This window comes from Vitis riparia, chromosome 6, assembly GCF_004353265.1.
Source record: "Vitis riparia cultivar Riparia Gloire de Montpellier isolate 1030 chromosome 6, EGFV_Vit.rip_1.0, whole genome shotgun sequence".
NCBI lineage: Eukaryota > Viridiplantae > Streptophyta > Magnoliopsida > Vitales > Vitaceae > Vitis > Vitis riparia.
Window position 1 is genome coordinate 7,952,563 of NC_048436.1, and position 18,297 is coordinate 7,970,859.

Below are 18,297 nucleotides of genomic sequence, written 5' to 3' on the forward strand. Positions count from 1 at the left end.
CGATACGGTCAAAACAAGGTATTCTAATTATAATAAAAAAAGAATAGATACCTCGGAGACAGGTAGACTCATCAACGGACCCTCTATCCTCTCTTTTTCCATCTAATTTTTTTATGTTCATTATAGGATAACAAGATGGTTAGAAATCCTTTATTTTTTCAATCCAATCGCTCTTTTGATTTTGGAAAAAATTATCTTTATCAATATACTGCTTCTTCTACACATTCATCTCCACTCCATAATGGAGAATAGCTATAGCTAATAGTTAGGATTCATAAAAAAATCTATAATGACTCATGGGAGAAGCCTTTCCCGCATCAGGCACTAATATTTTTTTAACGTCTAATTAGATCGGGTAATCATTCACATTAAGAACAGAAGCTCGTTGCTTTTTTTGTTTCCCTATAATTTAATTGGAGCCATTAAGGCTCTATCCATTTATTCACTCAACCCAACTTTGAATTCATTTTGTTCTGCTCTAACAATTCAAACAAGGTTTTGTGCCGATCTGGTAACAATGATATATTCTCAGAATTCTCCATTGATAATTGATACGACATGCTGTTTTTTCCATTCATTCCCTTTCAGGGATCAGTCGCGGTCTTACAAACTATACCAATGGTATGGACGAATCCGTTCCTTCATCCAAATGTGTAAAAGATTCTAGCCGCACTTAAAAGCCGAGTACTCTACCATTGAGTTAGCAACCCGAATAAGATAAAATTCAATTAAAATAATTAGTTAGGGTATGTAGATACAACCGGAATCAAAACAAATGAAAGTAAAGAGATTGGGTTACACGACGCAATCAAAACATTGAACTAACAATAAAATAAATAAAATAAAAAAAAAAAACACACATTTTCTAATCGATTCTGAAGATAAAAATGAACAGCTCAGGTGAAAATACAAGAAATTCTTAGTTATTAGATAGATAAATGTAAAAATTTATAGACCAACTCTTATCTTATCCATTTTTTTGATTGAAAAAACTGCTTATGGCACAGCGAATACAACGAAACCATCATTTGAATGAGGTAAAGTAAAAACCAAACCTATGGAATGGAGAAAAAAAGATTCATTTATCTACGATCAAATTATATTTGTTTTCTACACAGTTGTCAATATGAATGAATGTTGAGAAAAGAATACAATGTAGAAAACAAAAAAAATTCAAATTTAATAAATCTGAATTTAAATTCAAATAAAAAAAAATAAGGACTTGTGTTGGATTGGCACTATATAGATAATCTACATAGATACAAAAAAGGTGTAGATGGCGAAATAAATAAGGAAAAAGTAGGAAAAAATCGCGGGTCTATTCAATCATCTATTCAATCAATATAAAGAGAATGTATAATAAGCAAACTTGATCCCGTGTTTGTTAGTAGAGTTCTAAGAAAAACCGCCTGATTGAAGGTAATGTCAGAATTTTATATTTCTAGATATAATTCCTTCATCTATTCACTTGATCTTTTTTCTATCCATCTTATATCAATAAGATAGATTAAGGGGCAGTAGTAGAGAAAGTTATACAAAGCTATATACGAGTCATCCCCCCCTCGTTTTTTGTATTTCATTGATTGAATTTGAATTTCGTTTGATTAAGACGAAGTTCCGTAAAAACCTCCGCTTTCTTTGAAATATCATGAACAGTTCCTGTAGGTTGAGCTCCTTTTTCAAGGAAATATAGAATAGCAGGAACATTTGAATAAGTTTGATTCTTTATCGGATCATAAAAACCCACTTTCCGAAGATCTCTTCCTTCTCTTCGGGATCGAGCATCAATTGCAACGATTCGATAGACGGCTCATTGGGATAGATGTAGGTGAACAATACCCCCCCCCCCGCCCCCCCCCCCTAGAAACGTATAAGAAGTTTTCTCCTCGTACGGCTCGAGAAAAAATGATTCAAAGTTATGTCGATGTATAGAATTCCAATGGCAAATAGATCTATAAAATCATCAAATTCATTAGACTATGATTTAATTTAAGTCCTTTTTTTTGTTCTTCTTTCCCCAAAAATATAAAATCATTCGTACTCATAACTCAAGTTGGATAACTCTCAAATAGCTCAAAGGACAACCCTTAGGCATTTCATTTATTGAGCGGTCTCTAACCCCCTTTTTGTTTGTCTCGTTTAAAATCTATTGTATTCGTCATTCTGATCCTAATCCTAGTTTTTGAGACAATTGAAAACGGCGTTTCCTTGTTCCGGGATCCTTTATTTCTGTTTTAAATCATTGGGTTTAGACATTACTTCGATGATCCTTAATCCTTTCAAAATGGCAGCAACATACCTTTTTTTTGTGATTTATTTTTATCAAAGAATCATACGAACGGTTGATTCCCGCACGATACACTTTTGATTGAAAGTGTTCTACAAATTCAAACAAATACTTACAAAGTATTTCCAACTTCTTGATTGGCACTAACCCTAGATCCTTGCCCCCGAGAAATGAATCAATACTTTCTACTCGAGCTCCATCATGTACTATTTACATTACAACCCAACAAAAAAAGAAAAGAGGGGTTCTTCTAGTGGAGCAGAACAAACGATGTCGAGCCAAGAGCACCTTCATTCCTATATAACTATATAATAAAATTTGAATATAAAAAAATGGTGGGTGTAAAAATCCACAACTGATCATGTCCTTCAAGTCGCACGTTGCTTTCTACCACATCGTTTCAAACGAAGTTTTACCATAACATTCCTCTAGTTTGGAGCCGGTATGTAATTGATTCAATTATGGAACCATGAATAGTCATTGTTTTAGTCGGTACATAGTAATTTATACTATAAAATGATTTATATTTTTATATCTTTTATACCTATAAAATTACATATAAATATAAAATTAGATATTCTAATATCTATAATTTATCTATAATATATAAATAGTATAATAATAGAATATCTATAATTATATATATATTATTATAAATATTCTAAAATAATTATAGATATGATAAAATATAATATTATTATATATTTTATAATACTAATTATAAATTCATTTTTAAAATAGAATATATTAGATATATATATATATATATATATATATATATATATATATATATATATATATAAATATAATATATATATATTTTATAATACATAATATAATAGACATTTATATTTATATATTTATAAAAATTTTTATAAAAATCAAATTTATATAAAAATAAAAGGATACAAATATAAAATAAATGAGTTATTTTTGAATCTGCATCTTCAAGTGACACAATAGGATAGATTCATCAATCTAATACTTCTTCAAGTACGAAAGACTAATCTAATAATAAATCATTACAAATATTTAATTGAAAAAATTGACTACTTCGACATCATTACATCATTATTTGAGTTGAATAAAGTTTTACAAACAATAAAAAAAACCGCATTTGATCCTTATAAATAAGAGAGATAAATCCATGTTTCGTTTTGAACTGAACCAACAATGATTTAAAGCAAATAGATAGATCAAAAACAAATCCAATTTCTCTTCGTTTTTTTTCGTGAAGAAGATTTAGATCGTTATTCTTTCATATGATTGATAAAATAAGAACCGAAAGAATAGGAGATTTCTGTATCTTAGACTGAACAATTGTTACTGGAAGTAATTATGGATATTCTATGTGAAATATTTTAATTTAAAAAATTTTAAAGATCATAAATCTTTTTCACGAAAATCGAAACCTCATTGTCGCTGAAATAGAACGATAACAAATACATACATCTCAAAATTTCCTTCCTCATTTTTTAGGTATTTTGTTATATTTTGTTTGACTTGAGGTTCAGTAATCTTTCTGTAATTTTTCCATAAGAATCTTCCCATAAAGTAAAAAGTAAATAGAATGTATGAATTGCCCCGTCTGAATTGTTACATAGATTTACAATAATTCATTAGAGCCAAAGACGAAATACCTAAAACTGAGGTTCAAAGAAAATGGATTTGTTACATATGTAACTTGATTGTTTGTTAATGAGATTTGTACAGACACCGATATTGAAATTGATACCTTCCACTACTGATCTATTTACTGATCTATTTCACAAATAATATGGGATGATGAATCATAAAATAAAAAAAAAATCCTCTTTTACGGGATGCTAGACTATCTTGTCTAGGTACAAAGCCAAACGAGTCTTTGTTCCTATTTTTATTTGAGTTTCCCCTAACCTAGCCTTAAGAGACTTAATCCCATTAATTGAATTCCATTAGTACCAAGAAAACCCTCTTGTTTATTTTTTAATAAAACAATCCACAGAGAATTAATAATTAATAATTAGGCTACCTCATTTAAGGGATAGGGAATAATAGATAGGGAATATAGAGGCTTTTCCCTCCATTTTGTCTCTTTAGCACATGTCTTTAAGTTTACTTCCAGTGCTCCACAGTAGTTCCCTGATGACTTATTACTAATCATGTAGCTTATCTTTTCTAAACCATCTTGGAGACTTTGGTTGAGGGGTTTATCCGGCTTCCCATTATGACCTTGGTTGCCTTTCAAGTTTAGATTAGGCTTCACTTAGGTGCACTTTAGGTTAGACTTAGTTAGACCCACTTATTCTCAAGTATGTTTACTCTGTATTTTGAATCCGTTGATTTTCATGTTTGTTATTGAGCTTGGTGTTGGGTTGTCTATTTCTCGTTTCTTTGGTTTGGTATGAGAATAATTTGATTTCCTTTCAGCTAAATTGTGCCTTAGGAGGTTAATTTCCTATTCACGTCTTTACATCTGATCTCCGTTTCTTTTCCCATTATTTATAAGCATATAAGGTGATTTTTCTGGTTTCCCAGGTACAAGAGAAGTGTATTGGGAAATAATCCCCAAGTAAGTTCACTCCCGTATACCCTGTTTTCTCCCATTCCGCACTGTTCATCATTTTTCTCTATTATGTTTGGGAGTTATTTGTTAACTGCATGTATGTACTAGAAAATTAATTTTCAATCCGCTGATTTCTAAGTTTGCTTGTGAGTTTGATGTTGGGTTGTCTATTTCTCATTTCTTTCATTTTGTATCAAAATAATTTGATTTTCTCCTAAGGCAACATTAAAAGGAAATCAAATTATTTTAATACAAAACCAAAGAAATGAGAAATAGACAACTCAACATCAAACTTACAAGCAAACATAGAAATCAACGTATTGAAAATGAATTCTCCAATACATATATGCGGTCAACAAATAACTCTCAAACATAATATAGAAAAATGATGAACAATGCGAAATGAGAGGGAACAGGGAATAAGAGTGAACTTACTTGATAAGTATTTCCCAATACACTTCTTTTGCTACCAGGAAACCAGAAAAACCACCCTATGTGCTTATAAATGGTAAGAAAAGAAACCGAGATCAGATGTAAAGACGAGAATAGGAAAATAACCTCCTAAGACACATGTAGCTGAAAGGAAATCAAATTATTCTCATACAAAACCAAAGAAATGAGAAATAAACAACCCATCATTAAGTTCAATACACATAGAAATCAATGGATTCAAAATGAATTCTCTAGTACATAGATCCAATCAACAAATCACACCCAAACATAACAAAGCAATATGATGAATCGTGCAAAATGGGAGAGAATGGGCAATACAAAGTAAACTTACCTGAGAAGTATTTTAATGGACAATCCAACATCAAACTCAATTACAAACATAGAAATCAACATATTCAAAATGAATTCTCTATTACATAGATCTAATAAAAAAATCACACCCAAGCATACCAGAGCAGAAAGATGAACTGTGCGAAATGGGAGAGAACATGAAATACAGAGTAAACTTACCTAATAAGTATTTCCTATTACACTTCTCTTGCTTCCGGGAAACCATAAAAATCGTCCTATATGCTTATAAATGGTGGGAAAAGAAACTGAGATTAGATGTAAATACGAGAATAGGAAAATAACCACCTAAGGCACAATGTAGTTGAAAGGAAATCAAATTATTCTCATACCAAACCAAAGAAATGAGAAATAGACATCCTGAAAATACTTCTCAAGTAAGTTTACTCTGTATTTTGAATCCGTTGATTTCCATGTTTGTTATTGAGCTTGATGTTGGGTGGTCTATTTCTCATTTCTTTGGTTTGGTATGAGAATAATTATTTCCTTTCAGCTAAATTATGCCTTAGAAGGTTATTTTCCTATTCTCGTCTTTACATCTGATCTTGGTTTCTTATCCCACCATTTATAAGCATATAAGGTGTTTTTCTGGTTTCCCAGAAGCAAGAGAAGTGTATTGGGAAATAATTCTCAAGTAAGTTCATTCCGTATTCCCCGTTCTCTCCCATTTCGCACTGTTCATCATTTTTATCTGTTATGCTTGGGAGTTATTTGTTGACTGCATGTATGTACTAGAGAATTCATTTTCAATCCGTCGATTTCTAAGTTTGCTTGTCAATTTGATATTGGGTTGCATATTTCTGTTTTCTTTGCTTTTGTATCAAAATAATTTGATTTCCTCCTAAGGCACATTAAAAGGAAATCAAATTATTTTAATACAAAAGCAAAGAAAGGAGAAATAGACAACCCAACGTCAAACTGACAAGCGAACTTAGAAATCGGCGAATTGAAAATGAATTCTACATGCAGTCAACAAATAACTCCCAAGCATAACAAATAAAAATGATGAACAGTGCGAAATGGGAGAGAATAGGGAATACGGAGTGAACTTACTTCAGAATTATTTCCCAATACATTACTCTTGCTCCTGGGAAACCAGAAAAATCACCTTATATGCTTATAAATGGTAGGAAAAGAAATCGAGATAAGATGTAAAGACGAGAATAGGAAAATAACCTCCTAAGACACAATGTAGCTGAAAGGAAATCAAATTATTCTCATACCAAACCAAAGAAATGAGAAATAGACATCCCGAAAATACTTCTCAAGTAAGTTTACTCTGTATTTTGAATCCATTGATTTCCATGTTTGTTATTGAGCTTGATGTTGGGTTGTCTATTTCTCATTTCTTTGGTTTGGTATGAGAATAATTATTTCCTTTCAGCTAAATTGTGCCTTAGGAGGTTATTTTCCTATTCTCGTCTTTACATTTGATCTTGGTTTCTTTTCCCACCATTTATAAGCATATAAGGTGATTTTTCTGGTTTCCCAGGAGTAAGAGAAGTGTATTGGGAAATAATTCTCAAGTAAGTTCACTCTGTATTCCCTGTTCTCTCCCATTTCGCACTGTTCATCATTTTTATCTGTTATGCTTGGGAGTTATTTGTTGATTGCATGTATGTACTAGAGAATTCATTTTCAATCCGCCGATTTCTAAGTTTGTTTGTCAGTTTGATGTTGGGTTGTCTATTTTTCCTTTCTTTGCCTTTGTATCAAAATAATTTGATTTCCTATTAAGGCACATTAAAAGGAAATCAAATTATTTTAATACAAAACCAAGGAAATGAGAAATTGACAACTCAACATCAAACTCACAAGCAAACATAGAAATCAATGGATTGAAAATGAATTCTCCAATACATACATGCGGTCAACAAATAACTCCCAAACATAACATAGAAAAATGATGAACAATGCGAAATGGGAGAGAACGGGGAATACAGACTCAGCTTACTTGAAAAGTATTTCCCAATACACTTCTCTTGCTCCCAGGAAACCAGAAAAATCACCCTATATGCTTATAAATGGTAGGAAAAGAAACCGAGATCAGATGTAAAGACGAGAACAGGAAAATAACCTCCTAAGACACAATGTAGCTGAAAGGAAATCAAATTATTCTCATACCAAACCAAAGAAATGAGAAATTGACATCCCGAAAATACTTCTCAAGTAAGTTTACTCTGTATTTTGAATCCGTTGATTTCCATGTTTGTTATTGAGCTTGATGTTGGGTTGTCTATTTCTCATTTCTTTGGTTTGGTATGAGAATAATTATTTCCTTTCAGCTAAATTGTGCCTTAGGAGGTTATTTTCCTATTCTCGTCTTTACATCTTATCTTGGTTTCTTTTCCCACCATTTATAAGCATATAAGGTGATTTTTCTGGTTTCCCAGGAGCAAGAGAAGTGCATTGGGAAATAACTCTCAAGTAAGTTCACTCTGTATTCCCTATTCTCTCCCATTTCGCATTGTTCATCATTTTTATTTGTTATGCTTAGGAGTTATTTGTTGACTGCATGTATGTACTAGAGAATTCATTTTCAATCCGCCGATTTCTAAGTTTGCTTGTCAGTTTGATGTTGGGTTGTCTATTTCTCCTTTCTTTGCCTCTGTATCAAAATAATTTGATTTCCTATTAAGGCACATTAAAAGGAAATCAAATTATTTTAATACAAAACCAAGGAAATGAGAAATAGACAACTCAACATCAAACTCACAAGCAAACATAGAAATCAACGGATTGAAAATGAATTCTCCAATACATACATGCGGTCAACAAATAACTCCCAAACATAACATAGAAAAATGATGAACAATGCGAAATGGGAAAGAACGGGGAATACAGACTCAACTTACTTGAGAAGTATTTCCCAATACACTTCTCTTGCTCCCAGGAAACCAGAAAAATCACTCTATATGCTTATAAATGGTAGGAAAAGAAACCGAGATAAGATGTAAAGACAAGAATAGGAAAATAACCTCCTAAGACACAATGTAGCTGAAAGGAAATCAAATTATTCTCATACAAAACCAAAGAAATGAGAAATAGACAACCCATCATTAAGTTAAATACACAGAAATCAACGAATTCGAAATGAATTCTCTAATACATAGATTTAATCAACAAATCACACTCAAACATAACAAAGCATAAAGATGAACCGTGCAAAATGGGAGAGGATAGGGAATACAAAGTAAACTTACCTGAAAAGTATTTCAATGGACAATCCAACATCAAACTCAATTACAAACATAGAAATCAACATATTCAAAATGAATTCTCTATTATATAGATCTAATAAAAAAATCACACCCAAACATAACAGAGCAGAAACATGAACTGTGCGAAATGGGAGAGAACATGGAATACAGAGTAAACTTACCTAAGAAGTATTTCCTAATACACTTCTCTTGTTTTCGGGAAACCATAAAAATCATCCTATATGCTTATAAATGGTGGGAAAAGAAATCGAGATCAGATATAAATACGAGAACAGGAAAATAACCACCTAAGACACAATGTAGTTGAAAAGAAATCAAATTATTCTCATACCAAACCAAAGAAATGAGAAATAGACATCCCGGAAATACTTCTCAACTAAGTTTACTCTGTATTTTGAATCTGTTAATTTCCATGTTTGTTATTGAGCTTGATGTTGGGTTGTCTATTTCTCATTTCTTTTGTTTGGTATGAGAATAATTTGATTTCCCTTCAGTTAAATTGTACCTTAGGAGGTTATTTTCCTATTCTCGTCTTTACATCTGATCTTGGTTTCTTTTCCCACCATTTATAAGCATATAAGGTGATTTTTCTAGTTTCCCAAGAGGATGAGAAATGTATTGGAAAATAATTCTTAAGTAAGTTCACTTTGTATTCCCTGTTCTTTCCCATTTTGCACTTCATCACTTTTCTCTATTATATTTAAGAGTTATTTGTTGACTGCATGTATGTACTAGAGAATTCATTTTCAATTTTCCGATTTATAAGTTTGCTTGTCAGTTTGATGTTGGGTTGTCTATTTCTCATTTCTTTGGTTTTGTATCAAGATAATTTGATTTCCTCCTAAGGCACATTAAAAGGAAATCAAATTATTTTAATACAAAACCAAAGAAATGAGAAATAAACAACTCAATAGCAAACATAGAAATCAACGGATTGAAAATGAATTCTTCAATACATACATACGGTCAACAAATAACTCCTAAACATAACATAGAAAAATGATGAACAATGCGAAATGGGAGAGAACAGGGAATAAAGAGTGAACTTACTTGAGAAGTATTTCCCAATACACTTCTCTTGCTCCCAGGAAACCAAAAAAATCACCCTATATGCTTATAAATGGTAGGAAAAGAAACCGATATCAGATGTAAAGACGAGAATAGGAAAATAACCCCCTAAGACACAATGTAGCTGAAAGAAAATCAAATTATTCTCTTACCAAACCAAAGAAATGAGAAATAGACAACCCATCATTAAGTTCAATACACATAGAAATCATTGGATTCAAAATGAATTCTCTAGTACATAGATCCAATCAACAAATCACACCCAAACATAACAAAGCAATATGATGAACTGTGCAAAATGGGAGAGAACAGGGAATACAAAGTAAACTTACCTGAGAAGTATTTCAATGGACAATCCAACATCAAACTCAATTACAAACATAGAAATCAACATATTCAAAATGAATTCTTTATTACATAGATCTAATAAAAAAATCACACCCAAGCATACCAGAGCAGAAAGATGAACTGTGTGAAATGGGAGAGAACATGGAATACAGAGTAAACTTACCTAATAAGTATTTCCTAATACACTTCTCTTGCTTCCAGGAAACCATAAAAATCATCCTATATGCTTATAAATGGTGGGAAAAGAAACCGAGATCAGATGTAAATACAAGAATAGGAAAATCACCACCTAAGGCACAATGTAGTTGAAAGGAAATCAAATTATTCTCATACCAAACCAAAGAAATGAGAAATAGACATCCCGAAAATACTTCTCAAGTAAGTTTACTCTTTATTTTGAATTCATTGATTTCCATGTTTGTTATTGAGCTTGATGTTGGGTTGTATAGTTCTCAATTCTTTGGTTTGGTATGAGAATAATTTGATTTCCTTTCAGCTAAATTGTGCCTTAGGAGGTTATTTTCCTATTCTCGTTTTAAAATCTTATTTCAATTTCGTTTCGCCACATCTATAAGCATATAGGATGATTTTTATGGTTTCCCAAGAGCAAAAGAAGTGTATTGAGAAATACTTCTCAAGTAAGTTTACCGTGCATTACATGTTCTCCCTAATATTGCATTGTTCATCATTCTTGTTTGTTATGTTTGTGTGTTATTTATTGACGGGATGTATGTACTGAAGAATTCATTTCGAATTCGTTGATTTCTATGATTGTTTGTGAGCTTGATGTTGGGTTGTCTATTTCTCATTTCTTTTGTTTCGTATTAGAATAATTTGATTTCCTTTCAACTACATTATATCTTAGGAGGTTATTTCTCATTTATGTTTGGATGTTATTTGTTGGTTGGATGTATGTTCTAGAGAATTCATTTTTAATCTGTTGATTTCTATGTTTTCTTGTGAACTTGATGTTGGGATGTCTATTTCTCATTTCTTTGATTTGGTATGAGAATAAATTTACATTGTGCCTTAGGACGTTATTTTCTTATTTTCGTCTTTATATCTGATCTCGGTTTCTATATCCACCATCTATAAGCATATATTTTTGGTACCTTCATCACATTTTTCGTATTGACTTTTGATTTTTAATTTTTTTAAATTACAAATTTATTTTCAAAAATACTATTTGTGGACCCGCATTTTCCACGTGCGTCTCTACTCAAAACAGCAAGAGTGGTTTTTTTTTATTTGTAAAAAATTGCTTTTTGAAAAAAAGTTGGAGTCGCCACTTAATTTAGTTTATTTTTAAAAGGAAAAACAAAACAAGAAAGAAAAATCATATGTAACTCCTTATTTGGAAAAGACGTGTCTGTGAAAACCAAGTCTAAATTCGATGGTCAAGTTACCTATTGAAAATGTATGATGAAAATTTGTAACATCTCTCTAAACCTGTATAACTATGGTCTCTACTAAGCGAATTAAAGGAATTATGGCAATTAATTAATTAATTATGGATACCAAGATTAAGAACACAAATCAATATACAAGAAAATAATCATAGAAGCAAATTACAAGAATGTACAAGATAAATAACAAGAGAATTATGCAAATTGATTTATTAAACTAATTTAAAAAATATTTTAAAATTTACTTTTTCAAAAAATTCCGAAGCAATTTCGAATTAATGATTTCAATTTATTTATTTATAAAAAAAGTTTCAATTCATTTCTAATAAGTGATTTCATTCAATTTTATTTGTGTTCAATTTTCAAGAAAGTATCAAAATAATTTATTACAAAAATTTCAATTTGATAATAAAAAGATTTTTACTTTTACCGGAAAAAGAATTAAATTTTACAACTTTATTTACAAAAGTATTTCAATTTGATTTTGTTTACAAAGGAATTAATTTCTTTACAAACTTTATTTATGAAAATATTTCAATCTAGTTTTATTAAGAAAATGATTTATGTAGAGAGGAAAAAGATAAAAAAGAAAAAGAAAAAGAAAAGAAAAGAAAGAAGAAATGAGAAGAAAATAAGAAAAAATAAAATAATAATAATAATAAATAAAATAAAAATAAAACAAAATAATAAAAACTAAGAATTAAAGAGTATGAGTAGGCCAAAAAATTCATATATATAATCAGAATTTAAATTTAACAAAAAAATTGGGCCTAAAATTAATGTAAAAATAAATTTATGACAAATTTTGGGATCTACAAATATGTCCCTCTTCAGTAGAGTCCATAAGTAAAGTAAGTGTATACATAAGTGAAACAAAGTGGACTCTATCGAAGAATAAGAAAGATCACCAAATTTGTCCTAATACAACATGGGCTCTCTAAGGTCACAAAATATGCTCATTGATTTGCCAGTAGGGAAACATACAAAATCCACATGGATCTCAAGGAGGGCTTGGCTAAATAGGATAGTGACAATATCCACGTGAAACACCAGGGACCATGCTATCAAAAAGAGGTGAATGAGCAAAAATGGAAGAAAGAAAAAAGAGGAAACTAATTATTGGGGGAGTGACCCAACGTCAAATAAAAAAGGTTAAACAATCATGATGTGACACTAAAGAAAACATAAAAGAGGTTGGACAATTACGACACGACTCTAAAGAAACACGAGAAGGTCGGACAATCAAGGCGCAACTCTAGGAAACATAAAGGAGGGTGGATAGTTAGGGCGCAACTCTAGGAAACATAAAGGAGGTCAGACAGTCAAGGCACGACTCTAAAGGTACATAGGAAGGCTAGACAGTCAAGGCGCGACTCTAGGAAACATAAAGGAGGTCAAACAGTTAGGGTGTGACTTTAAAGAAACACAGGAAGGTCGAACAATTAAGGCGCAATTTTGGGAAACATAAAGAAAAAGGTTGGATAGTCGAGGCGCACATAAAAAAGAAAGGTCGGACAATCAGGGTGCTAACAAGAACATAAAAAGGAAATGTCGAACAATCAAGATGCAACACTAATAGGAAACTAAAAAATGAAAGATCGAACAATCAGGGCGCAACATGAACGGGAAACTAAAAAGGAAATGTCGGACAATCAAGGCACAACACTAACAGGAAACTAAAAAGGAAAAGTCGGACAATCGAGGTGCGGCACAAATGGGAAACTAAAAAGGAAATGTTGGACAATCAAAGTGTGACACTAACAGGAAACTAAAAAGGAAAGGTCGGACAGTCGGGGCACGACACGAACGAGAAACTAAAAAGGAAAGGTTGGACAGGCAGGGCGTGACACTAATAGAAAACTAAAAAGGAAAGGTCGAACAGTCGGGGCGCGACACGAATGGTAAACTAAAAAGGAAATGTCGGACAGTCAGGGCATGACACTAACAGGAAACTAAAAAGGAAAGGTCGGACAGTCGAGGCAAGGCATGAACGGGAAACTAAAAAGGAAATGTTGGACAGTTAGGGCGTGACACTTACAGGAAACTAAAAAGAAAAGGTCGAACAGTCGGGGCGTGGCACGAAAGGGAAACTAAAAAGGGAAGGTCGGACAGTCAAGGCACGACACGAACGAGAAACCAAAAAGGAAAGGTCAGACAGTCGAGGTGTGGCACTGAGAGAAAACAAGGAAAGGTAAAAGAGTTCGATCTATGATAGTAGAACACAAACACGATGACAGAAAAGACGACTAGGATAATGCTCAAAATGTGACTCTAAGTCAAATGATGGCCTAAAGACATAGCCCCCCGAGCCCAAAGAAGATGATCTAACCGTAAAACTTGAGCTAATCGACGATGAAAAGAGAGGAAACCTATAGATACTTAAAGGTGTGGCTAAGGTTGAATGGTAACCTAAAGGCGTGGCTTGAGGCTAACAGAGGGTGAGACAAAGATGAACTAATGATGCAACTCCAAGTTCGAAAGATGACTAAGAAGATACCAAATCTGTGGTTTAGAAGACTAAAAGACAATTGACATAAAACTAAAAGTGGAAATGAAAAAAGGTACAAAATGCTATAAACAACCAAAGCACTCCAAGATACACCTGTCAACAACAAGATGAACACGTCTAATCCTCAATCAAAAAAGCTCTGTAGGACAATGCATCTTGGGACTATGCTATCAAAACAAACCAAATGATAAACAGAAATAAAACTAACCAAAACTCTAAGTTTAAATGCATCAAGTCATGACATGCCAACTACCAAAATGAAAACATCATCACAAACCCATCGACAATCTAATAGCCCCTACAATCATGGGAGATGTTGAAACCGATGGCCAAAAGGTACATGAAAGCCGAACTAGGAAACTCGGGAGTGGTCTACATTTTCCTCTTATCAGAAGAGTGGTATAAGATCATATGTGATGATGAAATAAGATGGGTGGGCTCAAAACAAGATATAGGTGTGAAGGTATCCAATGTGGGGTGTCTGGGTAAGAAACAAATGCAATAGGGTATCTAAATCAAACCAGGTATGCTGAGAGGATTGATCCAAGGCGTCATCATCTCCACAACCCATCAAAAACCTCAAGCAAGTGGTCGGATCCCAAAGTCGAAGAAAATCAATAAGGTGGCTATGCCCTAGTATTAATACTCCCTCACATGGCTATGCCCTAGTATAAAAGACATCAAAGCAATATCTCTCGACCATCTCTCATACCCCAATATGAAAGGAATGTCTGATCACCTCTAAGAGAATGGTTATGCCCCAGTATAGGGAGTCAAATAGAGTGGCTATGCTCAGTATAAACTGTCATCTCGAAAAAAATCAATCACCAATTGAGTAGGTTATGCCTCAACATGAATATATCAAGTCAAAATAAGTCGAAACAGGTAAGCCTTAAGCAAAGTAATCACCTCCAAAATCAAGAACTGAGAGGAGTATGCCCTAGTATGCAACGCAATATATGGAATGATAATACCTCTGTGTAAGGTAGTCTCTGGAATGACTATGCCACAACATGCACAATCTGATCAAGATGGACCTCTACTCCCCAAAGTCTCCTCATACTGTAATGCAAAGGGAGTACCAAATCTCCTTCAAAAGACGGATATGCCCTAGTGTAGGGAATCAAATAGAATGGTTATGCGTTGGTATGCATCATTAGATCAAGATCAACCTTTACTTCCATGTCTCCAAAATGGATATATCTCGATGTAATTCGAACGACTCCTGATCCACCATGCTTCATGAGAGGAAATGAAGCGGTTATGCCCCAATATAAGTTGTCATCTCAAAAATCAATCAAGAGAGGGCTATATACCCCAGTGTAGGCTCTCTCAGAACTCCTCATCCATCATGCTTTGAGTGATCTTTAACCAATCTCAAATGTTGCCTATGTGTGAGCTATCAATCACAATGTTGATGACATGGCCTTAGGGTGGTCTTAAGACCCGGGACGAAACGTATGCTAGGGTAATAGGGTGAAACAAATGAAGGGAAACTAGGCTCAATAATCCCAATGGTATAATTTCCATGCCTCTAGCATACACAATGTAATAGATAAAGAAACTCCAAGATCATGAACATCACAAATGCTCTACGATATCAATGACTAAATGAATAAGAAGATGGAAATCGAAGAAAATAGTAATGAATCAATGGGAATACTACATAAGTATACGACCATTTATGTGAAGGGCTGAAAAAAATAGAAAGGACGAGTGTGAGACTCTAGAATAGGATTAAGGGAATTAGAAGAAAATAACAATGGCTAGAGGTAGAGTAAACAATGTGGACGAGTACTAACTCGATACACGAGTAAAAAAGAACATGACCAAGATGAATGAGAATAAAACTCTAAATGCGAAGTGTAATCAAGTACAAGAGAAAGAAAATGTATGGGGATAAAATCCAGAACTCAAAATGACTCAATGTATAGATAAGATGAATATATACAATGGAAGAATCAAAACTATCTGTAACGCCCAAGTTTTCTTTTAAAGGGTAATTTAGGAATTCTTAATAATGATATTAAATTAATTAATTAATTAATTTAATAAAAAGGAAGAGGGGTAAAAGGGTAATTTTACGAATAAATACCCTAGGTATAAATTAGAAATTTTATTCTTTCCATTCTTTTCTGAATAGAGTTCCTGTTCGCAGAATTCCAGAGAACGTAGGTTGGAGTCAGATTTCAGGGTTGAAGAACAGATCTCTATAGGTAAGAATCTAACCCCTAGTTTAATATTTTAGATTCATTGATTAATTTCAAACACATTAGATATTTTTTTTTTGGAAAACCCCAAATCTAGATTAGGGTTAGATTATTTTTTTTAAATTCGTTTTAATATCAAAATAATAAAAATTTAAGATTTTGATTTTATTGTTGGAATTTAGGAGATCTTGAAATTTATTAGATGAAAAAAAAAAAAAAAATCCTTGGAAAGTTTTGATTTTAGGTTAGGGTTAATTTTATTTTAAAAAAAAAAAAAACAAAAACAAAGGGGGCGTACGCGTGCTGTGCTGGAAGCAGAGAGAGAAAAAAAAAAAAAAAAAAAAAACAAGAGAACGCCGCGTGTCCACAGCACTGGAAGGAAAAAAAAAAAAAAACAAAAACAAAACAAAACAAAAACAAAAGGGGCGTACGCGTGCTGTGCTGAAAAAAAAAAAAAAAAAAAAAAAAACTTACTTTTTGGTTTGGTGTACCCGAGAGTCATGGCTTTTGAATTGTTTAATTATAATAATAATAATAATAATAATTAGCTTTAGATTAATAAATAAGATAATAGTAATAATGATATTTTATATATATATATATTATATAGAATTTTATAATGAAATAAAATTGTAATTTAATTAAATTAGTAATGTGTTATTAGAAACAAATTGGGAATTTATTAATGATAATTAAATAAGGAATAGAGTAATTAAATTATTACTTTGTTAATAAAAAAAAAAATATTAATCTTAACATTTAGAAATTTTAGGATTATCAGATTTATATTTTGAGGTAAATAGTAATAGTGGTATTTTTATTGTGTTAGGTGAGAAGTAGACATTTCAGGGTTATTTTTCCTTCAAGGTCTTTGCATATTTTGAGGTAAGGGAAGTTATGCAATATTTATAAAATTAAATTATTTTATATGTTAATTTGAATTGTGGAAAAGAAAATGATATTTTGTTACCATGCATGGATCAAACTGTTTTGCACTGAATATTATGTTGGAATATTTTGTTTTATTTATGACACAAAATATGGAGATATTATGTTGTGTAAATTTGAATACTTGAACAAAAACATCACTCTGGTTTGTTTGGCCCTTGTCAACGGGATATAATAGTTGACTATTCGGCCCTGTCAACGGGATATAATAGTTGACCTTTACATTTCATGGTGGGAATGTAATTGATTTGGACCCCAGCCTCTAGGGGTTTGGTTAGAGGTTACTAGTACTAGTAGTGTTTGGTTCCTTCCACCAGGAACAATTTGAGGCTAGCCACCCATTTGAAAAGTCCCACCTAACTGGGCATTTGATATTTGATAACCAGAGTAATGAAAATTAAATGGATTTGATTGAATCTTATGTGAAAGTGTTTGAATTTGATATGAAAATGGTTGGTTGAATTTTGAATATATTAGTATTGTTGAAACTTTGATATTTGATGAAAAAAAAAAATGATATCTCCTATTTGAAATGAAAATATTTGATCCATGAATTGCATTAATATTTCTTATTGGGCTGTGAGCTCATTCCCAATTGTTGAAATTTTTTTCAGGTACTCTTAGTTCGGGTGAGGAGTGATGGCTAGGCTGAGGAATAGTCATCATTAGAATTTGACTTAGGATTTTATGTTGGATTTTGTTTTAACTGTTAGTTATGTTCATTTGGATCATTTGATATTTGGAAGTTATTTGGAAATTGAATTTGAGGATTTTAGATTTTGTTCTGCTACTCTGAACAGGTATTTGTAATTGGTAACATCCAGTTACAATATGATTGTTTGGGTCAGATTATACTTTAAGCCTTCGGGTTTGAGGTGTGAAATGACCGTCACGCCCTTGGAGTGGTCTTGGGGCGTGACAGAGTGGTATCAGAGCACTAGGTTTTGATCTTGA